At 41.9% G+C, this 27,613-nt stretch overlaps 1 pseudogene; it reads right to left on the minus strand.

Moving 5' to 3' along the window:
* LOC139043287 (dehydrogenase/reductase SDR family member 6-like) lies at positions 1–27,305 on the minus strand (annotated as a pseudogene).
* Positions 27,306–27,613: the final 308 nt, after the last annotated feature.

Here is a 27,613-nt window from a genome sequence, read left to right on the forward strand (position 1 = left end):
TTACTTTTTTCCTTCATATTTTAATTTTATATGCTTACAAATTGAGGCTTATTTTAAAAACTATTCTTTTGCAGTGATGTTATTAAGCTACAATGATTTCAAAAGAGATTAATATATTTAAAGAATCAAATTCTTGTGAACAATGACATCCTTAAAAAGGGCTTGTTTTCATTAATATTCCATTAATAGGAAAGAGATGATGAGTGAGTTTTCTTCATAGCCGGGTTTACAGTGTATAGGAAGGGCCTGCCTTCCCAGCAAGGAGATCCTGAATCACAAGCTCCAGCCTCCATCAATGATGACAGGATTACCTGTGATGTAGGCAGACTGTAGTGATAAACACAAGGAGACCCAACAATTAGCCAGGTTTAACACAGGTTGTGTTTCTTCAATTTTTGTATGACTGAGATAACTAAACAATTTACTCTCCTGGTAACAGGAAACTTCACTTAACAAACAGAATTTAGGAAAATTAGAATTAAGTTTCGGGTGATTTAAAACTTCTGAGTGTTCTTGTGATCCAGAGCTAAGTGGCCTCTAGCTGGTGTTTGAGCATGTATCACATTCTACGCAGGGGCTATTAGGTATTTGGTCTCAGAATCAGAAAATTAAGCAGTTTGGTGATATATACCCATTCTCCAAATTAGGATAAAGTCGAGGCTAAAATAGTACACTTTAATTTTGAGACTCAGAACTATTCTAAGCTAGCTGAGTTTTATGCCACTAATAAACTTTTGAACATAATCAAGTGTGTCAGTCATAAAGTGGTGGTGTCAATTTACAAATAGAATTGTTTTAAAAGATGGTGTATATTTAGTTGGTCAACATACACAGGTAATTCCACGAACTGGAGCATGCTAAATGTGTTTTTAAAATTTATGTGAATACTAATAATTATCTATTGAACTACAAAAAAATATTCTATACTAACTTCAGACATCTAAATCTGTGTAAAACTAAAGGAGTTAAAAATATTACTGTTTTTTCCCCACAGAATTTTTCATTTTCTAAAGAATTCAAGGTGAAGTGATCCTTGTGGTAGAGGTTTAACAGTCTTTTAACTTAAACATGGATAATAAAGACTCAAATTTGTGTTCTTAGTTTTAAACTCATCTAAAGCCTGAGACAATGGAAGAGGCAAGAAGGAAAGACATCATAATAGAAGAACAGAAATTTTTTTTTTTTAGGAAGAGTAGCCCTATGCTAAGATCTACTGCCAATCGTCCTCTTTTTTTTTTTTTTTTTTTTTGCTGAGGAAGACTGGCCCTGAGCTAACATCCATGCCCATCTTCTTCTACTTTATATGTGGGATGCCTGCCATAGCATGGCTTGACAAGCGGTGCATAGGTCCACACCTGGGATCCAAACCAGTGAACCCCTAGCCACCAAAGTGCAGACTGCAAACTTAACTGCTGCGCCACCAGGCTGGCCCCAAGTTCAATATATGAAAACGGATCATATAAAGCAGATAAATCAGTTTATCAAGAAACAACCCCAATTCCCTCAAGTTTTTTTAAAAAGGCAAGTTCTCTGTTTTATATATGGACTCCTCTGGTCTCCTCTAAAAGGCCAATGGTCCTTTTGTTGCACATTTCAAGCCAGAACATTTCTAAATATTTGGTAACTTAAGTTCTGGCTAAACAAGGACAATTTAGCTTATCAGCAGTACCTCAAAATCAAGTGAGCTCTTCTGAAGATATAGATTCAGAGAAATCACAAAAGCCAATGTATGCTCCATTAATCAAATGCCTAGCAATTTCCCCAGCTATTAACAGCTGTTGTAATAGTTCTGACAAGTAGTAACTGCTCTGTCACTAAAACATTTCAACCCTTCTATCTGCCACATTCATCAACCACCTCATGTGCACCAAATCACTGTAAAGAGGAGCTAAGTGGCCAGTGACACACCTCTCTCCTGCCTGCTCCCTTTTCCTTCTTTCTGCTCACATGTTAGTTTCCAGGGCATGTAACATTTCAAGACATAACATAGGGGGATATTCTTGTGCTCTATTCCTTATAAATGTAGTTTCTGCCTTCACAGTTGTAAGCCATTTAAAAATATACAATAGCCATTAAGGAAGAAACTGGGGGGCTGGCCCGGTGGCGCAGTGGTTAAGTTCGCACATTCCGCTTCTCAGCGGCCCGGGATTCGCTGGTTTGAATCCTGGGTGTGGACATGGTACCGCTTGGCATGCCATGCTGTGGCAGGTGTCCCACATATATAAAGTAGAGGAAGATGGGCACGGATGTTAGCTCAGGGCCAGGCTTCCTCAGCAAAAAACAGAAGGACTGGCAGTAGTTAGCTCAGGGCTAATCTTCCTCAAAAAAAAAAAAAAGGAAGAAACTGGTTACTAAATAGATGCAAAGTGGAAAGAGACAGAATTAGGAATTTCCATATATGATGACAAACAGTAAAAATTCATAGGAAAAGAGTCAGTGGGATTCTTCTAAATAAGTTTCCAGTAAAACTAAGAACACCAGATGCCAATTCTGTGTCTCCTGGACACAATTATATCTGGTTAACTCTCTCCCCATTTCACCTGAAGCTCTCATGATTTTGGAGGTTCGTTTGATTTACACTTAATCAAGGCTTCCCCAACTGTAATTTTTGAAAGTAACTGTTTCTCATAAAATTGAGTGATTTAATTTTTTTCCATCCTCCATTTTATTTGCTACAAGATTTGGTGACATATAAACTTGAATGAGGAAGAGTTAGTGGCTCAGATCAAAGTGGTCTTTCTTTGAGCAAATTAAATCAGAACTTATCCCTACCTCGTAAATGCAGCAACTTAACGATCATATGCTGTAACTCTGTAAAATGACATTACTTGATGAGCAAAAATAGCGGGCCAATGTGATTGAGAATAATGACCTCCCTGGGAAGAATAGCGCTTACTTCATCAGAAGCCAGGTACACGCAGAGCAGGGCTATTTCTTCTGCGGTTGCAAATCTTCCCGTCCTCTGTCTCTTCAGGAAGTCGCTCCGTGCCTGTGACCAGACACCACACCAGACATCAGTGGTGTGAGCTAAAGTATGAACTCACTGGCAGCTCCTTCAGGAGGCAAAGCAAGAGAGATCTACAGAGGCCACTGGCCTGCTGCCTCGATTATTCACGCATGATACATGAGAGTATCATTAATATTATTAACTGTGGGCCACGCAGGACTATGGTGACTCCTACGCTGCTCAAACTATTTGTGTTATACTAAAACCTACAGACACTGTGACAGATCAGGAAGTTAATCTTAAAGTAGAGGGTTTTTAAATTTTTCTGAAAATGTGGTGAAATATACATAATATAAAATTTATCATCTTAACCATTTTTAAGTGTACAGTTCAGTAGCATGAAGTGCATTCACACTGTTGTGCAACCAATCTCCAGAAGTCTCTTCATCTTGCAAAGCTGAAACTCTATGCCTACTAAACACTAACTCCCCAGGCCCCTCCCCCAGGCCCGGCTACTACCCTTCTACTTTCTGTCTCTATGCATTTGTCTACTCTGCGTAAGGAAGAGGGCATTTTTTTTAACTAAAAGATTTAAACACATTTAAAATAGGAGACATACCTCTTCAGGGTTTGGTCTGGCTTGTATTCTTTCTTGCAGAGATGGGGTATCAACGGTTCCTAAATCAAAGGGTGACATTCAGCTTGGTTACTTACTTAGACTGAAAAAGAAATTGGCAACTCAACTTTAAACTTCCTTTCCGTAGGATACAGGTACCAGAGAAATCCTGTCCATAACTTGGAACAGCAATTTCACCTCTTCTGCCTGCCCTTTTATTTCATAGGCTTATAACTTCTTTAACAGCATTTCCATGATTTTTAAAAGCACAGACTACAATTCACTATGACACTAGGCAGGGACTCTGAGTGAAACACCAGCATTTTAGTCGCATTACACTGACATGATACTTTATGGACTGTATGCAGTTTTACAGGTATTATCTCAGTAATCCTCACAACAACCCTGAGGGCTAGGTAATATCACACAATTCTTTACCAGTACAAGGACCCACATTGTCTCAATGATCTCAAAACCATTCTTTGCTGTCACGTTCACTCTGAATCCTCAGGGACAGCTCCATGCTTGTCACAGTCCTTGGTTCTAAATTTTCCTCATTATCTTGCCAGTTTTCATTGGCTTCAAATTCCTATTTTAACATTGTTTCATGTTTTTCATTGAAAAATATAATTTACAATATTTTACTTAAAAAAAGAAAAATAAGAATGACACTAAAATTTTTACAACCCCACTTAGTTCACCTTCCTACAGAGAAAGTTCCCCAGACTTTTTTTGTTAACGTATGTAACCTGTAAATTCTCAGGAAGCCTCTTTCTGACTGACAGTACTCCAGGAGGCCACACGGTCTTCCTACGGTCACGGAAAATGATCTGCAGTCATCCTTCAGGTCCATCTTTAGAGCGGGCTCCTCACAGCACTGCAGATTTGAGGTCTGCTCAGAAATAATTCCTTAATTTTATGACCATTTGCCATTTCTCTGGAGAGGCTGGGAAGCTTCAAAATTTGCACTTTCTGACACTTTTCTAAGAACCCTTTCTTTAGCTTCTTTCTCCTCTCACATTTTACTCGGAGGGGCGGCACTCTCCCCACTCTGGGAGGAAATTGCCTTCGCTACATTGCCTGGTTCATTAGAAACATTTTATACCTTCCATGTCACTGCAGCCAATAGTGCTGATAAAATTTCTGAAACCACATAACAAAGACCCCCTTGTATCCAGTTTCAGACAACATTTTTTTTTTTAAAGATTTTATTTTTTTCCTTTTTCTCCCCAAAGCCCCCCGGTACATAGTTGTATATTCTTCGTTGTGGGTCCTTCTAGTTGTGGTATGTGGGACGCTGCCTCAGCGTGGTCTGATGAGCAGTGCCATGTCTGTGCCCAGGATTCGAACCAACGAAACACTGGGCCGCCTGCAGCGGAGCTCGCGAACTTAACCACTCGGCCACGGGGCCAGCCCCTCAGACAACATTTTGCTTACTTCTCTCATCAACAGCCTCCTTAAAGTCCAAAATTTCACCAGCAGTGTGCTCAAGATGCCTTGAGCTTCTCTAACACTCTCCTCAAAATCCTTACAGCTTCTACAGCTTCCTCCCACTGAGGAAAATGAGCGTCACATCTTACATGTGGCCAGTATGAATGGCCATTAAATGAGAGCTGTGGATCAAGCCTATGCCTTCTGCTTCATTCCACTGTCACCTGACTCTGCTGTGTCCATGGCACAGGCTGACACACCATGCTACTGTCTACCCAAGTCGTGCTGACCAGCTGTGACTCTACAGCCATCAGCACCATCCCACACACACTCATTCCCCATCATGTTTCCTTCTGGGACTGGGTCAGTGAGTCACAGCTAGTTCCTTGTCCCAGAGAATTTGATAACATATTTTCCAATCTTCTGAAAAGGCTAGCTGCTAAAACAATCACATTTTCCAAATCATTTTGCCATTTATTCCACCGGGTAAATGGTACCAAGAACAGATAGGCTCAGGTATCACCAGTTTGTATGTTAAAACCAAGTGAAACTGTCTCTTCTGTATCCTCCTGTTTCTTAGTGCTACCGATGTTTACCTTTTTAGTCCAAGAAAAATTATACACAACACCTCCATAAGGGGAATGCTGTAGCTTGAAAGTGACAAGAAATTTTCACATATTGAGGTATATGGGGTAGCTATTTTGGTTTAAAACTGATTTGGCTTGAACTAAAGACACCTGACTTATAGCCTATCAAACATCTGCCTTAACCATTAAAGAGGGCATTATGCATTATCTCAAAGTAAAAGAAGGCACTCTTTGAAGATAAGGATGCACACTTCCCCTCCTGTGCCCACCAGTATCAGAACTCTTTAAAGATAAGTTCCCCTTCCTGACATCAGGGTCATGTTGACCTGCTTGCTAATTTGCAACTGAGTATCTCTCTGAAACTTTGATGAATATGTATCCTGGGTGTGTTTTATGGATGTTCTGTGTTCTAAAAAGGTATAAAACTGTACTGAAAACCATGCCTCTCTGGAACGCTTTCTTCCTTTGTAGAGACTGCCTGATTCAAGTAAAACGCACCTTATCTTTCTTATCTATAAAATGGTTATTGGTTATTCTGTGTCAACAAAAGGTATATAGTCGTCTTCCCTCTTTAATAAATCAGTGGTTTTCAACCTGAGGGGAGACCAGGCTGGATTACATCAGAATCTCCTGTGGGGCTGTCCAGCCTATTCCCCGTCAACTCCCCCCCAGATCCTAGCATACCCTCCAGGTCGTGAAAGGTCCCACAGGGAACTGCAATGCTTCCCCTCCTCAATCCCCACACCAGCTGTGAACTACTGAGAAAAACCTGGATCCTGGATGTTCATTTCATTTCTTTCCAGAGAGGAAGTTAGTAATTCTTCTTAGGTAGCCTATATTCATGTTGGTCAGTGGAACCAGGTGAAAGGGCATATCTAATTAATAGACACACCTACAGATATTAAGAAAATGAGAAGTCATTCCTAAGAAATAGGTTATTGAATGCTTTAGTTTGGACACATTGAATGTCCTTGCTACTAATAAGTTCTGCTTTTCTCCTTTCTTTTATGAGCGGTCAGCACATTTGGGTGAAGAGCCAAACAGTAAATATTCTTGGTGTTAAGAACCATTTGTTTTCAACTCTGCTGTTGTAGGATGAAAGCAGTCATTGCCAATACAAGAAGCAAACTGGGTGTGGATGTGTTCCAATAAAACTATATTTACAAAATAGGCGGTGGGCTGGATTTGGCCTGCAGGCCATAGTTTGCTGACTCACTTTGTATAGCATCAAGGAAGGTATTAATCCCTCCTTTTTATCCCTGGGCCAACCCAGGTGATTTCCACGGCAGAGCCCCTGTGTTCTGGGAGGCTCCTCTTACTTTCTTCCGCTGTCCTGTGAGCATGGGCTACTTTTCATCTTCCCCCCGACACAGTCATCCCTGGTCTGCTTCCAAAACAGTAAGCCCTGGTGACTCATGTCTCTTAACCCAGTGGTTTAGAATTGCCGCCACGTGCATGAGCAGCATGTAAACTGTTTGCCTCAGTGGCTTATTCCTGATGACTTAGGATCTCTCTCCCAACTGACTGTTAGACTGTTACCTTAACAGGATGGGACTCTTTCCCTTTTGAACTTGTCCCAATGACAGGCCACAGTAACAGGTAGTAAACAAGCTTATGGAGATCTCTCTCACAGTGGCAAGTGGGATGTCACAAAGGACAATTTCATAGCCCTGTGGAGCCTAACTCACCTGGACACACACAGTTGCACCTGATCCCCTGCTGGATGAAGTCTGCAGCCACGGACTTTGTGAGGCCAATCACGGCTGCCTTGGTTGTGCTGTAGACACATCTGTTCACAACTCCTGAGGATGAAGAGAAGGTTCGACAAGTGAAGGAATGAAAAACACAGTCTCCTCTAGAAAGGGAACACAAATTAGTGTCCCCAGTAACCAGTGTCATGCTTCCTCTCACCCCACTGTTTTTTAAAAATTGATATCAGGTTTTCTCCCTTAATAGGGTGAGTTTCTGAATTTAGGAAAATAGTATCATTATCGGCACAACTCAACTGAGACTCAGGTGTTGAGATGCTGCACTTAAATGACAAGTGGTTTTAGTTTTTCATCATCAGCTGGGAGAAACCTTAGGCAGATTCCAAAAGAAAATTAGGAGTGACATCGGCATCATGGTGGAGTGAGCTGTTCCCTTTGTCTCTCCCTCTTCGAACTACAACTAAATGGTCATTCATTGATCAGCAGAAGATACCCACACAGCACCTCAGGATGCCTGAGAGACCTGCGCAGCTATACATTTGAAGGGGGATGGACTACCCCTGGAGAGGTGGTGGAGATAGGTGAGTACTCTTCTGGTCCCCCAGCAGACCTGTACACGCATGCAGCTGCTCTCCCAGCTGGAGGCCCATAGTACTGCTGCAGCCCCAAGGGTGGGAGCGTGCCTCGGCGTGACCACAGGAACAGGTGATGGCAGCCCTGAGCCCCCGCACGATCGCTTTCTCGTCTGGTGGGAGAGCCCAGAGCCACTGCAGTCCCAGGGAATGGCTAGGCTCAGACCCAGTGGGGAGGCCCTGCCCACAAAGCACTAATGGCTGGTGTGACCTAGGAGCAGATGGCAGTGGAGCTGTGCACCCAGGCAAACAAATTCCCAGCTGCCTTGAATGCCCATAGTACCACTGCAGCCCCAAGGGGTGGACTGCAACTCAGTGGGACTGTGGGAGCAGGCAGCAGCCCTGAGCTCCTGCATAATCGCTTTCTTGTCTGGTGGGAGAGCCCACAGGGCCTCTGCAGTCCCAACAAGTGGCCCAGGCTCGGACAAGCAGGGCTGACAGGGATCACGGTGGGCTCAGATTACACAGGTGCTGCCCCCTCTCCAGTGGTGGCAGGTGGAATGTATGACCAGATACTATCAGTATGCAAATGCACAAATCCACCCCATTGAATGGTATGAAGTATATTAATACTCCTGACCAGAAGGAAAAAGACAAATACTCAGAAAGCAATCCTGAAGGCACAGAAGTCTACAATCTAAATGACAGAGAATTCAAAATGGCCATCATAAAATACTCAATAAGTTATGAGAACTCAGAAAGACCGTTCAATGAAATCAGGAACAAAATTAATGAACGGAGAGAATTCTTCACAAAAGAGATTGAAACTATAAAGAAAAAAACGATCAGAAATGTTGGAGATGAAAACACAATAAATGAGATAAAGAAAAATTTGGAGACCTTGAATGACAGAGCTGATATTACGGAGGATAAAATTAGCAATTTAGTGAACAGAAATACAGGTATTCCAGAGGGAGAAGAGAAGGAGAATGGAGCACAAAACTTGTTCAAAGAAATAATAGCTGAAAACTTCCCAACCCTGGGGAAAGAGCTGGAATTAGAAGTAAAAGAAGCTAAGAGAACTCCTAATTGCATCAATGTAAAAAGACTTTCTCCAAGGCATGGATTAGTAAAACTGGCAAAACTTAATGGCACGGAAAAAATACTAAGGACAGTAAAGCAGAAGAAAATCACCTACAAAGGAAACCCCACCAGGCTTTAATTGGATTTCTCAGCAGAAACCTTACAGGCTAGGAGAGACTGGAATGATATATTAAAAATTCTGAAAGACAAAAACTCTAAGCCAAGAATACTCTATCCAGCAAACATATCCTTCATATATCATGGAGAAATAAAATCTTTCCCAGATAAACAAAAGCTCAGGGAGTTCATTGCCACAAGGCCCCCTACAAGATTTGATCAAGAAGGCCTTCATACCTGAAAAGAAGAAGAAAGGGTTTACACAGCCTTCAGCAAGGAGATAAACAGGCAGACAAAATCAGAAAACTGCAACTCTTTATCAGAACAGATTAGCATAACATTAAAGATGAAGGGAAGGAAAATATCAAGAATAAATATAGTCTCATCATTTTAACCACAAACTCACAACACAAAATGGAACAAGTTGTGACAACAATAATGCAGAAGGCGAAGGGGAAAGGGATGGAAACTGCTTAGTCAAAAGAGATAAGAGTCTATCAGAAATGGACTATCTCATCTATGAGATCTTGTACACAAAGTGCAGGTTAACCACTAAAAAAATCACAACTGAGACACAAATGATAAATAAGCAGAAAACTGAGAAAACCATCATAGAGAGCCACCAAACTGAATCATCCGTCTGAAATACACGGGATAAGAAAAAGGGAAATACAGAACAACTGGAAAACAAGTGATAAAATGGCAGCATTAAGCCCTCATATATCAGTAATCACTCTAAATGCAAATGGATTAAATTCCCCAATCAAAAGACATAGAATAGCTGGATGAATTAGAAAACAAGACCCAACAATATGCTGCCTCCAGGAAACACGTCTCAGTTCTAAAGACAAACAAGCTTAGAGTAAAAGGATGGAAGACAATACTCCAAACCAATGGCAAACAAAAGAAAGCAGGTGTTGCCATATTTACAGCAGACAAAGTAGACTTCAAGATAAAAAAGACAATGAGATGGGGCCAGCCTGGTGATGTAGTGGTTAAGTTCACGTGCTCTGATTTGGAGGCCTAGGGTTCATGGGTTCAGATCTTGGGCGTGGACCTACACATTGCCCATCAAGCCATGATGTGGTGGCATCCCATATACAAAAGAGGAAGACTGGCATGGACATTAGCTCAGGGCCAATCTTCCTCACCCAAAAAAAAAAAAAAGGCAATGGGAGACAAAGAAGGGCAGTATATAACAACAAAAGGGACACTCCACCAAAAGGATTTAACACATATGTGTATGTAACCCAGGAGCACCAAAGTACATAAAGCACCTATTAACTGACCTAAAAGGAGACATTAACAGCAACACAGTAATAGCAGGTGATGTTAACACCCCACTTTCATCAATGGATAGACCATCCAGAGAGAAGCTCAACAAGGAAATAGTGGAACTAAATGAATTACAGACCAGACAGACTTAATAGATATATATAGAACACTCCACCCAAAAGCCAGCAGAATACACATTCTTCTCAGGTGCACGTGGAACATTCTCAAAGAAGGACCACATGTTGGGAAATAAGGCAAGCCTCAATAAATTTAAGAAGATCGAAATCATATCAAGCATCTTTTCCAACCATAATACTATAAAACTAGAAATCAACTACAAGAAAAAAGCTGGGAAAGAGATAAACATGCAGAGACTAAACAACAACCTACTGAGCAACCAATGGATCATTGAAGAAATTAAAGGAGAAATCAAAAAACAACTGGAGACAAATAAAAATGAAAATACACAATACCAACTCACATGGAATGCAGCAAAAGTGGTCCTGAGAGGGAAATTCATGGCAATATAGGCCCACCTTAACCAATAAGAAAAATCTCAAATAAGCAATCAAATTACGCCTAACAGAATTAGAAAAAGAAGAACAAAAAAGGCCCAAAGTCAGCAAAAGGAGGGAAATAATAAAAATTAGAGCAGAAATAAATGAATTGAAACCAAAAAAACAGTAGACAGGATCAATGAAACTAAGACCTAGTTCTTTGAGAAGAAAAACAAAATTGACAAACCCTTGGCCAGACTCACTAATTTAAAAAAAAGAGAGAAGGCTCAAATAAAATTAGAAGTGAAAGAGGAGAAATTACAATGGATACCACAGAAATACAAAGAATTATAAGAGAATACTATGAAAAACCATATGCCAACAAATTGGACAATCTGGAAGAAATGGATAAATTCTTAGACTCATACAACCTCCCAAACTGAACCAAGAAGAAACAGAGAATCTGAATATACCAATCACAAGTAAAGAGATTGAAACAGTAATCAAAAGTCTTCCAAAAAATAAAAGTCCAGGACCAGATGGCTTCTCTGGAGAATTCTACCAAACACTCAAAGAAGATTTAATACCTATCCTTCTCAAACTATTCCAAAAAATTGAAGATGATGAAATACTTCCTAACACATTTTATGAGGCCAATATCACCCTGATCCCAAAGCCAGACAAAGACAACACAAAGAAGGAAAATTACAGGCCAATATTGCTGATGAACATAGACGAAGAATCCTCAACAAAACATTGGTAAACCAAATACAGCATCACATTAAAAGGATAATACAACATGATCAAGTGGGATTTATTCCAGGGATGCAGGGATGGTTCAACACCTGCAAATCAATCAATATGATACACATTAACAAAATGAGGAATAAAAACCACATGATCATCTCAAGAGATGCAGAGAAAGCATTTAACTAGAGCCAACATCCATTTATGATAAAAACTCTGAACAAAATGGGCATAGAAGGGAACTATCTCAACATAATAAAGGCCATATATGACAAACCCACAGCCAACATCATACTCAATGGGGAAAAACTGAAAGACATTCCTCTGAGAACAGGAACGAGACAATGGTGCCCACTCTCACCACTCTTATTCCACGTAGTCCTGGAGGTTTTGGCCAGAGCAATTAGGCAAGAGAAAGAAAGAAAAGGAATCCAAATTGGCAAGGAAGAAGTCAAACTCTTGCTGTTTTCAGATGATATGATTTTATATATATAAAACCCTAAAGAATCCATAGGAAAACTATTAGAAACAAGCAACAACTACAGCAAAGTTGCAGGGTACAAAGTCAGCTTACAAAAGTCAGTTGCATTTCTATACTCTAATAACAAACTAACAGAAAGAGAACTTAAGAATACAATCCCATATACAATCCCAACAAAAAGAATAAAATATCTAGGAATAAATTTAACCAAGGAGGTGAAAGACTTACACAATGAAAACTTTAAGACGTTAAATGAAAGAAATTGATGATGACATAAAGAAATGGAAAGATATTCCAGGCTCATGGACTGGAAGAATAAACATAGTTAAAACTTGCATACTACCTAAAGCAACCTACAGATTCAATGCAATCCCAATCAGAATCCCAATGATGTGGAAATAGAACAAAGAATCCTAAAATTTACATGGGGCAACAAAAGGCCCCGAATAGCCAAAACAATCTTGAGAAAAAAGAATGAAGCTGGACACATCACAATCCCTGACTTCAAAATATACTACAAAGCTGTAGTAATCAAAACAACATGGTACTGGTACAAGAACAAGCACACAGATCAATGGAACAGCACTGAAAGCCCAGAAATAAACCCACACATCTACGGACAGTTAATCTTCGACAAAGGAGGCAAGAACATACAATGGAGAACGGAAAGTCTCTTCAATAAATGGTGCTGGGAAAACTGGACAGAAATATGCAAAAGAATGAAGTTAGACCATTATCTTTTGCCACACACAAAAATTAACTCAAAACAGATTAAAGACTTGAAGCTAAGATGTGAAACCATAAAACTCCCAGAAGAAAATATAAGCAGTACACTCTTGGATATCAGTCTTAGCAGTATCTTTTCGAATACCATTTTTACTTGGACAAGGGAAACAAAAGAAAAAAATAAACAAATGGGACTTCATTGGACTAAAGAGCTTCTGCAAGGCAAAGGAAACCAGGAACAAAACAAAAAGACAACCCACCAACTGAGAGAAAATATTTGCAAATCATAAATCCAACAAGGTGTTAATTTCCAAAATAGACAAAGAACTCATACATCTCAACAACAAACAAGCTGATCCAAAAATGGGCAGAGGACACGAACAGACATTTTTCCAAAGAAGATATATAGATGGCCAACAGGCACATGAAAAGATGTTCAACATCACTAATTATGAGGGAAATGCAAATCAAAAATACAATGAGATATCACCTTTTACCTGTTAAAATGGCTATAATTACCAAGAGAAAAACCAAAAAATGTTGCAGAGGATGTGGAGAAAAGGGAAGCCTCATCCACTGCTGGTGGGAATGCAAACTGGTGTAGCCACCATGGAAAACAGTATGGAGATTCCTCAGAAAGTTAAAAATAGAAATAACCATACCACCCACCTATTCCACTACTGAGTATTTATCCAAAGATCATGAAAACATGAATGTGTAAAGATATATGCACCCCTATGTTCACTGCAGCATTATTCACAATAGCCAAGATGTGGAAGCAACCCAAGAGTCCACCGACTGATGAATGGATAAAGATGTGGTATATATACAACGGAATACTACTCAGCCATAAAAAAGACAAAATTGTCCCATTCACCACAACATGGATGGACCTGGAGGGTAATATGCTAAGCAAAATAGGCCAGATAGAGAAAGACAAACACCATATGATTTCACTCATATGTGGAAGAAAAACTAACACATGGACAAAGAAAACAGTTTAGTGGTTACCAGGGGGAAGGGGGTTAGGGTGTGGGCACAAGGGGTGAAGAGGCACCATTTATAAGGTGCACAGAGTTCATTGACCTCCCCACCTTCCAAGGATACTGGGCCTGGGCCCTACACAAAGGAATGTGTCTGGGCTCAGGGCCACTTCGGCCCTGACTCTAAGGCACAAGTTACAAAGAATGAGTCCTGTGTCATGTTCCTTGTCTGGGCTGGCCACCCTGACGGGCACCTGACAGGACTTTAGAAACATCCTATCCATGGGAACGAAAAAGATAGAAGCACCCCATCTGTGGGAACAAGAAGAAATAACTCAAAATATCCAAATGTCTAAAACCCTGAGTCAGAACCCAGAGAAACCTTAGGGTAAAAGGGAGTCACAGGCATAGAACAATTGGGAGTCTCACTGAGGAAAGGACACCTTGCCTCAGACCCGGACAATCGGCACTCCCACCCGCCGTACAAACTATTGGGACTTCCCCAGCTGATTGTGGTGTGGATGTTGTAAGTACCGATTTGTTGTTCTCCCTTATGCCCACTCCTTGTTCTGTTTCCCTTTATCCAAAACCTTTGATTGCTGAAACAACCAAATAGCCTTGGCGGTGCCTGTCATTCCTTGCCCTTTGCGGCTGCGGGCAACATATGGTGACTGAAAAATAATAATGCACAACTGAAACTTCACAGTGTTATAAACTATTATGACCTCAATAAAATAAAAAAGATAAAAAAAGAAAACTGGCGCAGTGGTTAAGTTTGCACGTTCTGCTTTGGCAGCCTGGGGTTCGCCGGTTTGGATCCCGGGTGCGGACACAGCACCGCTTATCAAGCCATGCTGTGGCAGGTGTCCCACATATAAAGTAGAGGAAGATGGACATGGATGTTAGCTCAGGGCCAGCTTTCCTCAGCAAAAAGAGGAGGATTGGCGGCAGATGTTAGCTGAGGGCTAATCTTCCTCAAAAAAAAAAAAAGAAAGAAAAGAAAAGAAAATTAGGGTAAAGCAAAGCAAAACAAAAGACCAAGAAGCTTAGGCATTTCTTTGCATTTCTGTCTCATGCAGGCTTAATGTGTGTATCCTCGCAAAGAGAAGGAATGTTCTCTCAGCAGTGGCTATTTCTTTTTGTTTTTTTTTTGTAACAGAGCTTTGTATGAAGTGCTGTGACAATACGGGAAGTAACTCTGCCTGTGGGCTTGGGGGGGTGCTTCACAAAGACAGTTGATCTGGGCCCTAAACGAGAAGTCAAGTTGAAGGGCCAGGATTGCAGTGCAAGATGGAGATAAGGGCACAGTCTGGCACACATGGATTTTCAAGTTTAAAATGAAATAGCTGGGGCCAGCCTGGTGGCTCAGTGGTTAAGTGCGCGTGTTCCGCTTTAGTGGAACTATCACATGGTGGAAGACGTGTGTTTGCCTGAGCCTCTCCCCGCTCCCCGTTTTGGACTGTGAACTCTCTGGGGGCAGGGGCACACAGTAGGTGTTCAATACATTTTTGATTAATCAAATGAATAAATGTTTCCTTCTCCCACTTTGATCTCCACTGCCATATCCATTAGAAGAACTAAACGGGAGAGCACAAAAAACAAACTTTCATTTAATGTCACTGGATCACATGTAAGGTGAAAGGACTGGTAGACAAGGAACTTAATACTAATTTTAAAAGAGCAGTTTTGAAGTTATGGGTAAGTTTTATCATATCTGCTATGCTTGTTTCCAAAACCCTTAGCTTGTGAAGATTATGAGTATGTTCATCACAACCCCCAGAGGAAAACAGACTTACCTTTGATGCTGGAAGCCACAGAGGACATGTTGATAATATTGCCAGATTTGTGAGCAAGCATCTGCCAAAATAAAACAAATAATAAAAAAAAAAATGCCACTCTGCAGGCTAAAAATACTACCTCTTTAAAAGATCTGCATTTACTCTGGGTTTGCAGAACCATCTTATTAGCTGTTAACATGAAGTACTATTAAGCAGTCTTAACAACCTCCTCATCACTGCTGGGAACTGATGGCAGAGTACACTCTCACTGGCAAGAACATCTCCCAGGGGGACTACCACCTTCCCTGTCACAAGAGTATCAGCAAGACCGAGGATGAACTCTAAGCCAGTGCAAATGAATGTTCATATTTACTGTGTTCCTGATGTTAGAAAACTCTTACTCCAGTGAACACATTATTTGATGAATACCTACAGTGGCTGGGTATTGTGTAGGTCCAGGAGATTCAAAGATAAGTGACACAGTCCCTGCCTATGGAGAGCTGCCAGTCTGACTGGGTGGCTGACATAATCAGCATCCAGAGACAGCATGGGCCTTCACAGAGAACAGGTGGTGGGTGGTAGGAAGGGGCCAATCCACTGTTGGACACTCAGAGGAGGGCTCCTAGGAGGAAATATGTGGGTCGGTTTTTGAAAACTAGAGTATTAGTGTAACCGTGGGCCCTCCAGGACCAGTTCAACTGACCCCGTCTTACCAACAGAGTAATAAGAGTGGGTTTTCAGGAACTGAGAGTCCCCCCTTGTCCAGTTCAGGCCAGGTAAGACCACCATTCCATCAAGTGGGCCTGCGCAAATGCCTGTTAAGTAATCTTTTTGACATCAAAGGGCTGAAAACTCCACCCTCAGATCATGCCAACATCACCATTCTGTGAATATGCGTCCTATGAAGAGCCATGGAGCTGACTGCACTTGCACAGATCATCACTCACCTCATTTCTCACCTCCAAGTATCCGTCTCCACCCTTCAGACCACCCTGCCCTTCATCCCATAAATTTTGCCCCAAGTCCTTGATCAGGGAGACAGATCTGAGAGAATACGCCTCCTGTCTCTTTGCAGATCAAGCTAGCAATAAAGCTTTTTTCTTTCCCCAAATCTGATGCTGTAATTAATTGTTTTTTTTCTACGTGCATTGGGTAGGAGAACCCCATTTTTGTGGAGTAACAGTCAGAAAAACAAAAGAGAAGCGTGTTTTAAGGAATGAGAAGCATAGGTATAAAGGTTCTATTATGGAACTGGGGGGAAGGGATGGGTCTGGCTGGAAGGCAGGCCCTGGGAGGAAAGAGGCCTTAGAGGCCAACAGGGACTAAATTTAGGAATTTGGGATTTCCCCTGAAGATAAGGCAGGCCTTAGTGCAGAGGAGGAGCGGTATGTCTAGATCCGGGGATTACAGGTTCCTCTGGCAGCCTATGCTGGAGACGACTGGAAGCTGCAGTAGTGGTTCGGGAAAGGAGTGGTAAAAGCAGACACAGCAGGCAGAGCTCAGTCCATGGCCACATGCACTGATGGCAGCCTCCTGTCAAGGGCAGTGTTTCCTAAAAATACGTCCTGCAGGATTTCCCCACTCAATTGTGAACTTTGAGAGAGGAGGGTCTGGGGCTGTGTTGTCCTCCTAGACAAGGGGCACAGTAGGCGGTCAATACGTTTTGATAAATTAAGATCTCCTGAGGTGCTAGTTTAAAGTGCAGATTACTGGGCCCTGCCCCAGACCTAAAAGAATATATAATGAAACAGGCTGCTATGACTTAAAAAATGTTTTGTTTTCAATGAACTTACACTTTATTAATTATAACATATACGTATGTTTTCAAGATAATATTATGTACATGCAAGGGCATGGGTACTCATAAACGTTTTGGAGGAAGAAGCAAGAGGTTGAGAGAATGGGCCTAATGGGCACTAACTTTTCATGGAAGTCAGAGGCTGGGAGGATGACTATAGAGAACAAGGGGAGATGGTGGCCACGAGAGAGTGGGGAAGAGTTCAAATAACTGCCGGGAGGAAAAGGGAGAATATCAACTAGAGAACAGAGGAAGGAAAACCAGGATATACTCTATCATGAAAATCAAGTGAAGTTTCTAAAAGAGCAGAGTCTTGAGAGGCAGTGTAAAGGGTCTAGAGAAAAAAGTCACTTCCGTTGGGGTGAGTTTCTCCAGTAGCTTTCAGACAGAGGCAGGAATGGAGACGGTGAATGATCGAATGGATCAGGGATGAGGCTGCCAAGATTATACATCTCTTTATGGTCATCTTCCTACTTTCCGTTTTGATACTTAGCTACCAATCATACTAAAAGCAGAGAGTCTGAAACCAGCCTATGGCATGGTGCTGGAGACAGCGAAGGACACCGGGAGAGGCTGAGGTGACCCACCAAGTCAAGGAAGATGGAGGGGAGAATATATTTAACTCAACTTGTGTGTCTATAAAATAAAGAGAATCATAATGAAATGGGGTCCTCATAAAAAACACTAGGAAAATTAGTAGAGTAGAATGGTGTTGAAAACTAAGCCTTAAAATTATTCTTTCTTATCCATTTTAGCAAATAACCCATTTTACTTTATTGTTCCAGTTTTATTGAAATATAATTAACATACATAATCCATTTTTAATACATACAGCCCAACTTAATATATAAAAATGGGCTATTAAGTGAGTTCAGTCTCCAATCTTCTGAAATGCAATAATCTCTCAGGCAAACTAGAATTTCACGCCTAGAGATGCTACTGCTGCCCCAACACTGGTACCATACATTCGGCTGGGCCTGTCTGCTGATTCTCCAGCCCAAAGTCCTTGCCTCCCTCCATGCTGCCTTCCTACCCCCAGCTCAGAACCTGCTGTCCCATGTGATGCTCCCTCTGCCTGCCAAGCAGCAGCCCTCTGTGGCCCATAAAGTGGAGTGTCTGTACATAGTAAGGCCACATAGGACTGATCTTCCAGAAGCTCAGGCAGGGCTACAAAGGTCTCTAAAGATCTCCTCTAGCTGTATCTAGTCAGTCCCACTCTGACTCAGCTCTTCTGTCCCCATCAACCAGAACTCAGCTCCTAAACTTGGCAGACCTTGGCTCCTTGGGTCTTCAGTGATTCCATGCCTGACCCCAACCTGGACTGATAACCTAGATTCACTTACTCATTCAACCAACATTTGCTAAGCACTTCCGTGTGCTAGGGACTCTTCTACAATACAGCAAAGGAGGAAAAATCCCCAAACATCCAAGCCCTCCCCAGATCCTTGCCGTAATGGATCTTCTTTTCTAGTGGACCTTGGATTCTGCACTGACCTCTTACAGAATCTTCAATTTGTCCTCTGCCTTTTGACCGATCTTTCAGTCTTGGAATGTCTATCCATGAACAGAAATTTCCTACAAGTGTTCCTATATTTTGACCACCTGACCTTGCAGATCTGCTTGGACTCCAAATCCTGGCTTCCTCTGGAAAGTTCTAACTGGGTATATGTGTGTCATGGTTAACGAACACAAGAGGATCCTAGACAATTACTGCTGGAAGGGATTGTGTAATCTATCACCCTCATTTTAAACAGAAGAAACATGGGGCTGGCCCTGCGGTTGAGTGGTTAAGTTTGCGTACTCCGCTTCGGTGGCCCAGGCTTTTGCTGGTTTGAATCCTGGGTGTGGACATGGCACTGCTCATCAAGTCACACTGAGGTGGCATCCCACATGCCACAACTAGAAGGACCCACAACTAAAAGTACACAACTATGTACCAGGGGGCTTTGAGGAGAAAAAGTAAAAATAAAATCTTAGAAAAAAAAAAGTAAATAAATAAATAGAAGAAACAGATGCTGAGAGAGCCTAAGTACCATCTCCTAGGGCACCTGGCGAATTAGGGGCAGAGCTCAGGCTGTGCCGAAGGTTTTTTGACACCAGAGTCTGACCTTGGGGTCAGGTTGGTTAGGGTCACCTTAACAAGTGGCACTGACTCCTTTTGATTCCCCATCCCACTGGTTAATATTTTGGGGGATTTTTTTCTTTTCGTTTTTTACAAACGAGTGTCATTGTTTCATATGGATTATTGTTAAGGTGCTTTAAATCACAGGCAAACTCACTAATTTGCAAGTTATTGTTCGATATTTTAAAAGTTAACACTTACAAGTGTAAATTTCAGCTCCACTGTGCCTCACACCTACGTTCCTCACTGATACTCGTGAAGCACTGCAGACACGAACAAGCTCATTTTACAAATGAGTCTCACACGTCTCACCAGCTGTGACGGACGCTCTCCCCTTTTACCACAGCCTCTGCTTCTCCCCAAATCCTGTGTTAAGGACCAGCCTTCAAAAAATGCATCCAAGTTCCAAATAACAGATTTTCATCACCTCCAGATAGGTAAAAAAGGCAATTTATATTTTTAAAAAATTTGCTAGTTCAACAATCTGTGGGCCCACCCAAAGATCCCTTCTAGGCACTAAACAAATAGATTAAAAACAAATTCCTTTGTTACTAAGTCAATTTCTCTAACTTTCCTTTTAGCATTCATCTGCATCCTTCTTGACGTTAGGTTGAATGTTCAGAGCAAAGTATCAGTCCTGCTGCGCCATTAAAAAGCTCTTCTCCTGTCCCGCACAGGGCAGCATTCAGTACTCCAGTCATCTCATCCAGCAGGGATGGATGGAAAGAATGGCTCTTCTGCATTTCACTAGGATTTAATTTACAACCTTGAACTGAGCTGGTTCTGTACACAGTCAACCCGTCCATTGTCTGAGCCCGTGCTGTCTGCTACTGCTGGCTTACAAGCTCATTTGAAGTCAACATTTTTCATATTTACACCTGTCTCCCCTAGAGCACCTGGTGTGGTGCTTTGTATCAAAAGGTACTTAAAGCTTATTTGTATAACAAAATGAAAAACATTGATGAGCTGTGTGAAGGCTGGAGAATTCAAGGGTGGCAGACTCAGGAGGAATACTCTCTCTTCAGCACATGCTGTCTCTCACCTCTCTGGAACTTCAGTGGCTCAGCTAAAGACAGGAGAGTAAGGAGGGTACTCAAGGTACAGAAAAGCAGTGGGGTACATCCATCCTGAGAGCGTGTGCCTAATCTTAGCTCTAACCACTTGCTAGTTATGTGATTTGGGCAAGTTACTTAACCTCCTAGTTTCTTTCTCTGTACAGTGAATGGGACAAAGTAGTACCTACCTCATCGGATTGTTCTGGTCCCACAGGCCTCCTGCTGTCCCTCTCCCTGGAAGCTTCTCCCCAAACACCTGAATGGTTAGCTCCGTTGCTCCATTCAGCCTCTATGAAAATCTCACCTTATCAGTGAGGCCCTCTGGGACCTCTCTAATAACTGAGCTTTTTTTCTCTTCATAGTACTTATAACTACCTCACATGTTATATGTTTATTTGATTACATATTATCCTGTCTCACCTCTCCAAAATGGAAGTTCCCTGACAGAAGGGACTTTGTTTAGTTCTCTGATTTGTCTTCTGCACCTAGAATGGAGCCTGGCATGTAGAAAGTGCTTAATAAATATTCTTTGAATGGATGAACTGGAAGGTCAGACGAATTAATTTATACTAAATGCCTTGGTATTTATGTTCACTACATGTTAGTCATTACGTTAACTACCATTACTCTTCAGCACATGTGAGGATTCTTTCTGGATGCCCAGGATGGAGACCTGGAGACTAACGTGGTGGTCATCCTGGTGGTGGTCACCTTACTTTAGGAAGAAAGGCCTTGATCATCAGGTACATGCTGCGGACGTTAAGATTCATTGAGAAGTCCCAGTCTTTCTCCTCACAGTCCAGGATGGTTCCATGATGAACAAAACTGGAAGAGTAATTAAACAATGGGGAAAAATTATCATTAAAAACGATTTCTATTCCACTTCCTTTTCATTTTTATTTTCATTTATTGACTTAGACCATTGTCCCTTCCCTAACCAAGACTTTTAACAATTCAAACATAGTATCACTTGGTACATTAGGTAAGTAAGTGTCTCAACAACTTAAGGTAAAAAATTTGTTATTTGAAAACAAGATCCTTCTTTTAAAAGAAGGCGGCAAGTGTCTGGAGCCCCCAAACATAAGAAGCTCTATACCAAATGCACAGGAAATATCAACGCCATTACAAACAACTGAGGACACTTGCCCCAGTGGACTCTGATTTCAAGAGCAGCAGTGCCCTCAGGTGGCAAGAACTTATCATTCTCAAGGGAAATCAAAGTTGCAGGGAAAACAAGTATCTCACCATCTCAGGGCAGCAAAGTAATATCGCTACTGTACAGTTCTGACATACTGAGTAAACAAAGCAGAACAAAAGAAAACCCTCAAAATAGCCTTTGCTATTTTCCAAGTCACATTTCCTCAAGGAAGCTTTATAACAATGGGGTCCTAATTGATTTCACTGTCCCCTGGACCAAAATTATGTAATTACTTATAAAATATTGTCAGTTGTGATTCCCATGTACCACTGTACTTCCAGTTCAATCAAATGACAGCAAGAACCACATGCTATATTTCTATATCCCTTACTTTGCTGAAAATTTAATAGATGCTCAAAAAATAATTTTGCTAGTTGATTTTTTCATGGTTCTGAATATATTCTTCTATGAAAGATGAGCAGATTATTTATAAAATAGATAATCATAAATTGTTGCTTTAATTTCCATACATTGTAACACATGATAAACTATGAATAGACAGACTTTTTTCATACTGAAACATGATTAGGAAGAATCATAAAAATACATAAGAAGGCTCTAGGATTTTTCTATCAATGCCACAGTATAAACGTTAACACCACACAAGAAAAGTGGAACATCAGACTCTATCTACTTAGTCCTGCGTAAGCCTCAACTGTCCTCATCTCTACTGTCATGCCTGAAAAGGGAGAGTGAGCACAAGCACTAGCTGCTCCACATGGGGCTGCTCCAGCTCCAGTCTCTCATCCTTCAAGCATGGTTCAGCAAGTTTGGTACTACTCTATCAAGTTCAATTAAGCCATTCTCTTTGTGCTGTATATAAAGCAACAGAGTGAAACTTCTTTTGCTGGGATTAATTGTCCTAATAAGAAATGCTGCGCTTGGGAGGTAGAAAGAACTTGCCAGAATGTTGTGCCAACAAATGGGGAACATTCGCATTTCAATAAACTGAGTACTCAGTTTTTGGCAGATATACTTTGCCTTAAAGACACTCCTGGAAAACAGTTTTTAATTTTATTTTATAAGTCTTAGTGGAACATCAGTGACAAGTCCACTGGTGTGAGCCTGTCCCCAGCCTTAGGTAGATCAACAGCGTTGGATTGGTAGCAGTTGTCTTGAGTATCCTTAAGTGCCTTTAGGCCCCAAGCACATGTCAACTTCTATGGCTGTTTTACTTGCTGAATCTTACTTGTAACAAAAATTCTGTCCAAAATCCAGCTTTATTTCCTAAGGAATATATTAGGGTTCACAAAGAATAATTTGGCCATATTATCAAATTTCTTTTAATAAAAGACATAGAAAACTTTCTGTGAGGAGAATGAAATTAAAAAGTTATGAATTACCCAGCAACATTAAAGAGAATGTCAACTCTCTCAATTTCATTGGCAAACTCATCAATTTGTTTTTTTTTTTGTGACATCCAGGACTCGAGTCTGAATACCTGAAACATAAAACAAGGGAAACTATTTACTTATACCCATAAAAAATGTTTAGTCTTGTAGATGTAGCTGCTTTGAAGTACAAAGATTACAGTATCTGTCCATTTTGCCTTCATAGGATTGTTGACCATTGGTAGGGTCTTAAGAATCTTAAGAATCTCATTAATAAAAATCTTAAAATCCTCCCCATCCTGAACTCCCAATAACACACCTCTCTTTCCCTCCCTTTCTCTTCACTCTCTAAATTGAATACTAAAGGCCTTTTCTGAGAAAAGACTTTACAGTGAAGTATGATCTATATTAGATGCTTCTCAGTGAGCCAGCAGTAATAACAGAGCGCAGGCTTGCTCTTTCCCCAGAGGTGAGTCACTGCCCCAGGAACACTGAATCCTATCTGAGTGAGGGGTAGGGAAGGGCAGGGCAGTGAGACAGGAGACTGTTTCCATTTGTGCACTTTACCTTCATGTCAATTCCATTATTTATTGGAAACAACTTTGTCAGTCAAGGGTATAATCACTTATTTCTGCACTAAATTGCAAGGAGAAGAAATGAGGGGCCAGGAGAAGGGATGAAACACTTGAAAGCTAGACATGAGAGATCCAGCATTGGATCTCAGAGACACACTGTAATAGTTAGTAAAAAACCCCAAACATTCTCTAATAAAAGAAAGTCACTATTTTAATGTTTTTAAAAAAAATATGGTTTATTATTCTTTTATAGATATAGAAAGAAAAGATTATAAACATAGAAAAGGAGAGAAAGGGGAGAAAGTTTTGGGAGGACTTTCTTCCCTTAGTACTTTTTCAGTACAACAGCGTTTTTCTGACTTGGAGTTAAAATTCCCTATTATTAAAATTAAATAATTTTCCAATAATAAATAAACAATCCAATAATTAAAATAGCATAGTCTAATTCCGTTCATGAATTCAATGTGCTAATTTGCATTTGATTATATAACCTGTTCTATTTTGCTGGAAGAATTAACTTTCAAATGAGCTGTCTGTTCTGATTTCTTTCAGAGGAACTCTAGTTGAAGTCCTTTGATGCTGGAGTTGAGTTCAGTGTGGTGCAGTAAGGGGTGATACACAGCGAAATAATCTGCATGATCTCTTAGGGTTTCTGATCATATGTGACTTTAGGGCTGAGCTGTCTCCAATATGGTAGCCACCAGGCACATGTGGCTACTAAGCACTTGAAATGCAGCTAGTCAGAACTGAAATGCGCTGTAAGTGTACAACACACGTGAATTTAAAAGATTTAGTATGAAAAAAGAATGTAAAATATTCCATAAATTTTTTTTATATTGAGTATGTTAAAATGGTATTTTAGATATATTTAGTTAAATAAAATACATTACTAAAATTAATTTTCATCTGTTTCTTTTTACTTTTTAAATGTAGCCACAGGAAATTTAAATCACACACGTGGTTCACATCATTTTCCTACTGGACAGCACTGTGCTGAGTAGGGCACAGAAGTGAAAGTTGTCATTAAAAGTTAACGCAACAACTGTTAAATTTCACATACAACTTTGTAATTAGGTACTGAATCCTTCAACATGCTGGATAAAAAAAATTTTAAGTATACAACTTTTATATATTTAAGTATACAGATTTTTGTCTGTAGGTTCACAGAATATAGATTTGATATCAAAGAATCAGGCTCTAAGAAGAAGGCCGGTGGAGCTGACCAGCCAAGTAATTTTCTTTCAGCAGACGAGTACTGTTTTTTATAATACCTTATGGACTCTGAATCCCAAGTTCAAGCTGCTGAGTTGCTTACCCGGGTACTTTTCCAGTTCTTGAAGTTTGGACTCATTGATATCTGTGGCTATGACTTGGGCACCTTCTCTTGCAAAAGCCTGGAAGACAACACACAAATGAATCCTTTGTTTACTTGGTTAAGCTGCTCTCATGAATAGAAAATCCTTTAGCCTTTTCTCCCTTTATCTTATTTTCATTGTTTTCCTTATTCATGGGTGGAATTTCAAACTATCTAGTCTCGCTTCGCCCTTCCCTTTGTTATTTTTATCATTAATTAGTACAACATGACATACATTGTGCTTGTCATCTGACTTTGTCCCTTTTAGTAACATCAAATACAATAGTGTTTTTAAAAAACTAGGATTCTGTTATTAACACCTCTCAAAATACTACTATTCTGTGATTTGATAGCCTTTATTCCATTTCTGAGGTGACTAAACCCCAAATAATGAGAAAAATGGGTTATTTCAACACTTTTCCTCCTAAGAGTATACTAGTGTTTTCACAAATATCAAACTATATCCTACCGTTACAGTTAAGCTGCATTATTAGCTCAGGTGAGGAATATAATGTGCAAGAAGCTGCTATAAATTACAAGGTAAAGGTAACGGTAACCTGATAGTCTTAGAACTCTGGAGTCCTATGTCTGAACTGACATGATTTCAGAGGGCTATGCACTCCTTTAGGCCCCCTGTAATAAATTTATTACAGTGCAGAGAAACTGAGGCAAAGAAATAAGTTCTCAGAGTCAAAAGTTATGAGATGTCACATAATAAATATGTGAGGTAAGCCTTGCTTCATCCGCCTGGGATCAGGAGTAGCAACTTTTATTTTTGTAACTTAAGACAACAGAAGCACAAAAGCCAATAAAAAAAAGTAGAGCAGAATTAAACAGCCATGGGATCTGTCCACGTGATTCAACACCTCCAAAGGCAGGAAGCAAACAGAGATAGTAACTTACTATGGCAGTGGCCCGGCCGATCCCCTGAGCAGCAGCTGTCAGGACGATGACCTTCCCATCAAGTCGACCCATAACGGAACCTGCGGTTTAATCTACAGACACGTGTATTTAATGGCATGCACTGTAGACATGGTCCTATGCAGTAACATCTAGAATGAATGGTTCAATGTACTCCTTTAAGAACCTGAAGATGGCACCTCAGCACAAATATTCCCACCATGAGAATTCTCCAAGAGCGCCCACTCTAGATACCTAGCTTTGTACATCAAAACCATTTGGCACAGCCCACTCAACTGATACTCAGTAAGAGACAGACATTGGACTTGACCCACCTTTCGGTTTTTTGAGAACCCAATGCTGATCCAGAAGGGGTGGAGTCCTCCCCTCCCCATCCTCCCCGCTGTGCCCGCACGCACTGCTATGCCACTGGGCATGTCCTTCCTGCTTTCTGTCCTGTAAACTTCCGTTGGGTTTGCACCATCAATCATTTCTAGTTTGTTTATTTATATTCTTATTTTTGCAGGGGAAGATTCGCCCTAAGCTAACATTGAACCAGGAGGCTGAAGTGGAGTGCACCAAACTTTAACCACTAAGCCATCAGGGCTGGCTCTCATCTGTGGTTTTTCCTTGTCCCTTGGAAAGATTTCACCATCGGCCTCAGAAAGTCACTGAACAAAAGAACCGGAAAATCAAATCATGTCCAATACCCCCATTTTACAGATGAGGAAACTGATGTGGCCTGGTCCAGGTGAGAGAGACAGACGAAACGCAGGCCTCCCCATAACGCTGCCGATCCTCTTCTCAAGCTTAAGCCGGCGGGAGTTAACGCTTTAACAGCCACAGTCAGTCACTTCTGACAGGCAGGACTGAGACACTGTGACCGGGGGAAAGGTGGCATGCATCAGGTCTGACCAGTGCCGACTGCAGGGCGCGCGGAACGGCTAGTGCTGAGGTCGGGGTGGCGAGGAGTCAAACGATGATCAAATGAGGTGGTCTTCAAGGAGCCAGGCTCTCTCCCCCATCCTGCTGTTCTCAACGTGTGCCTCTGACCTCGCGCCAAGTCACAACATGGCTGCTATGTCCCAAGGCACCATATCCGCATCCGCGCCAAAAAACACCAAGGGAAGGAGCAAAAGCCAAAGGTCTTTCTACCCAAGAAGGAAGGCCTGCTCAGAACCCCGGTCCACGTTTCACCCGCCAGCCCTAGCAGCCGCGGGGGCCGGCATGTGGGGGCGCCGTCTTCCCCCCTCAGGATGGGAAAGGCAGGGAAACGAGCTGGGAGGGCGTTGAGCGAACGCACTCAAGCAGCACGCGCGCACACACACCGCGCCCGAGAAGGCGCAGGCGGCTTCTCCGGCCTGGGCCCCTAAGCCCTTTCCTCCCGAGCCCCACTCCGTGCTCCTCAGCCAGGCGCGGCTCCGCCCGCCGGGGGCGCTCACGCGGGCAGGCGTCAGGCAAGCGGGGGCGGGGGGCGTCAGGAAGGCGTGGGCGGACGCGCGGGGGGGGTGTCAGGCAGGCGGGGGCGGGCGCGCCAGGGGGGCGGGGCGGGGGGCGTCAGGCAGGCGGGGGCGGGCGCGCCCGGGGGGGGGCGGGGCGGGGTGGGGGTGGGGGGGCGTCGGGCAGGCGGGGGCGGGCGCGCCGGGGGGCGTCAGGCAGGCGGGGGCGGGCGCGCCGGGGGAGGCGGGGCGCGGGGCGAAGGCGTGGCCCGGTCTCGCGCGCTCCTTCCCG

This window comes from Equus asinus, unplaced genomic scaffold, assembly GCF_041296235.1.
Source record: "Equus asinus isolate D_3611 breed Donkey unplaced genomic scaffold, EquAss-T2T_v2 contig_197, whole genome shotgun sequence".
Classification (NCBI taxonomy): Eukaryota; Metazoa; Chordata; class Mammalia; order Perissodactyla; family Equidae; genus Equus; species Equus asinus.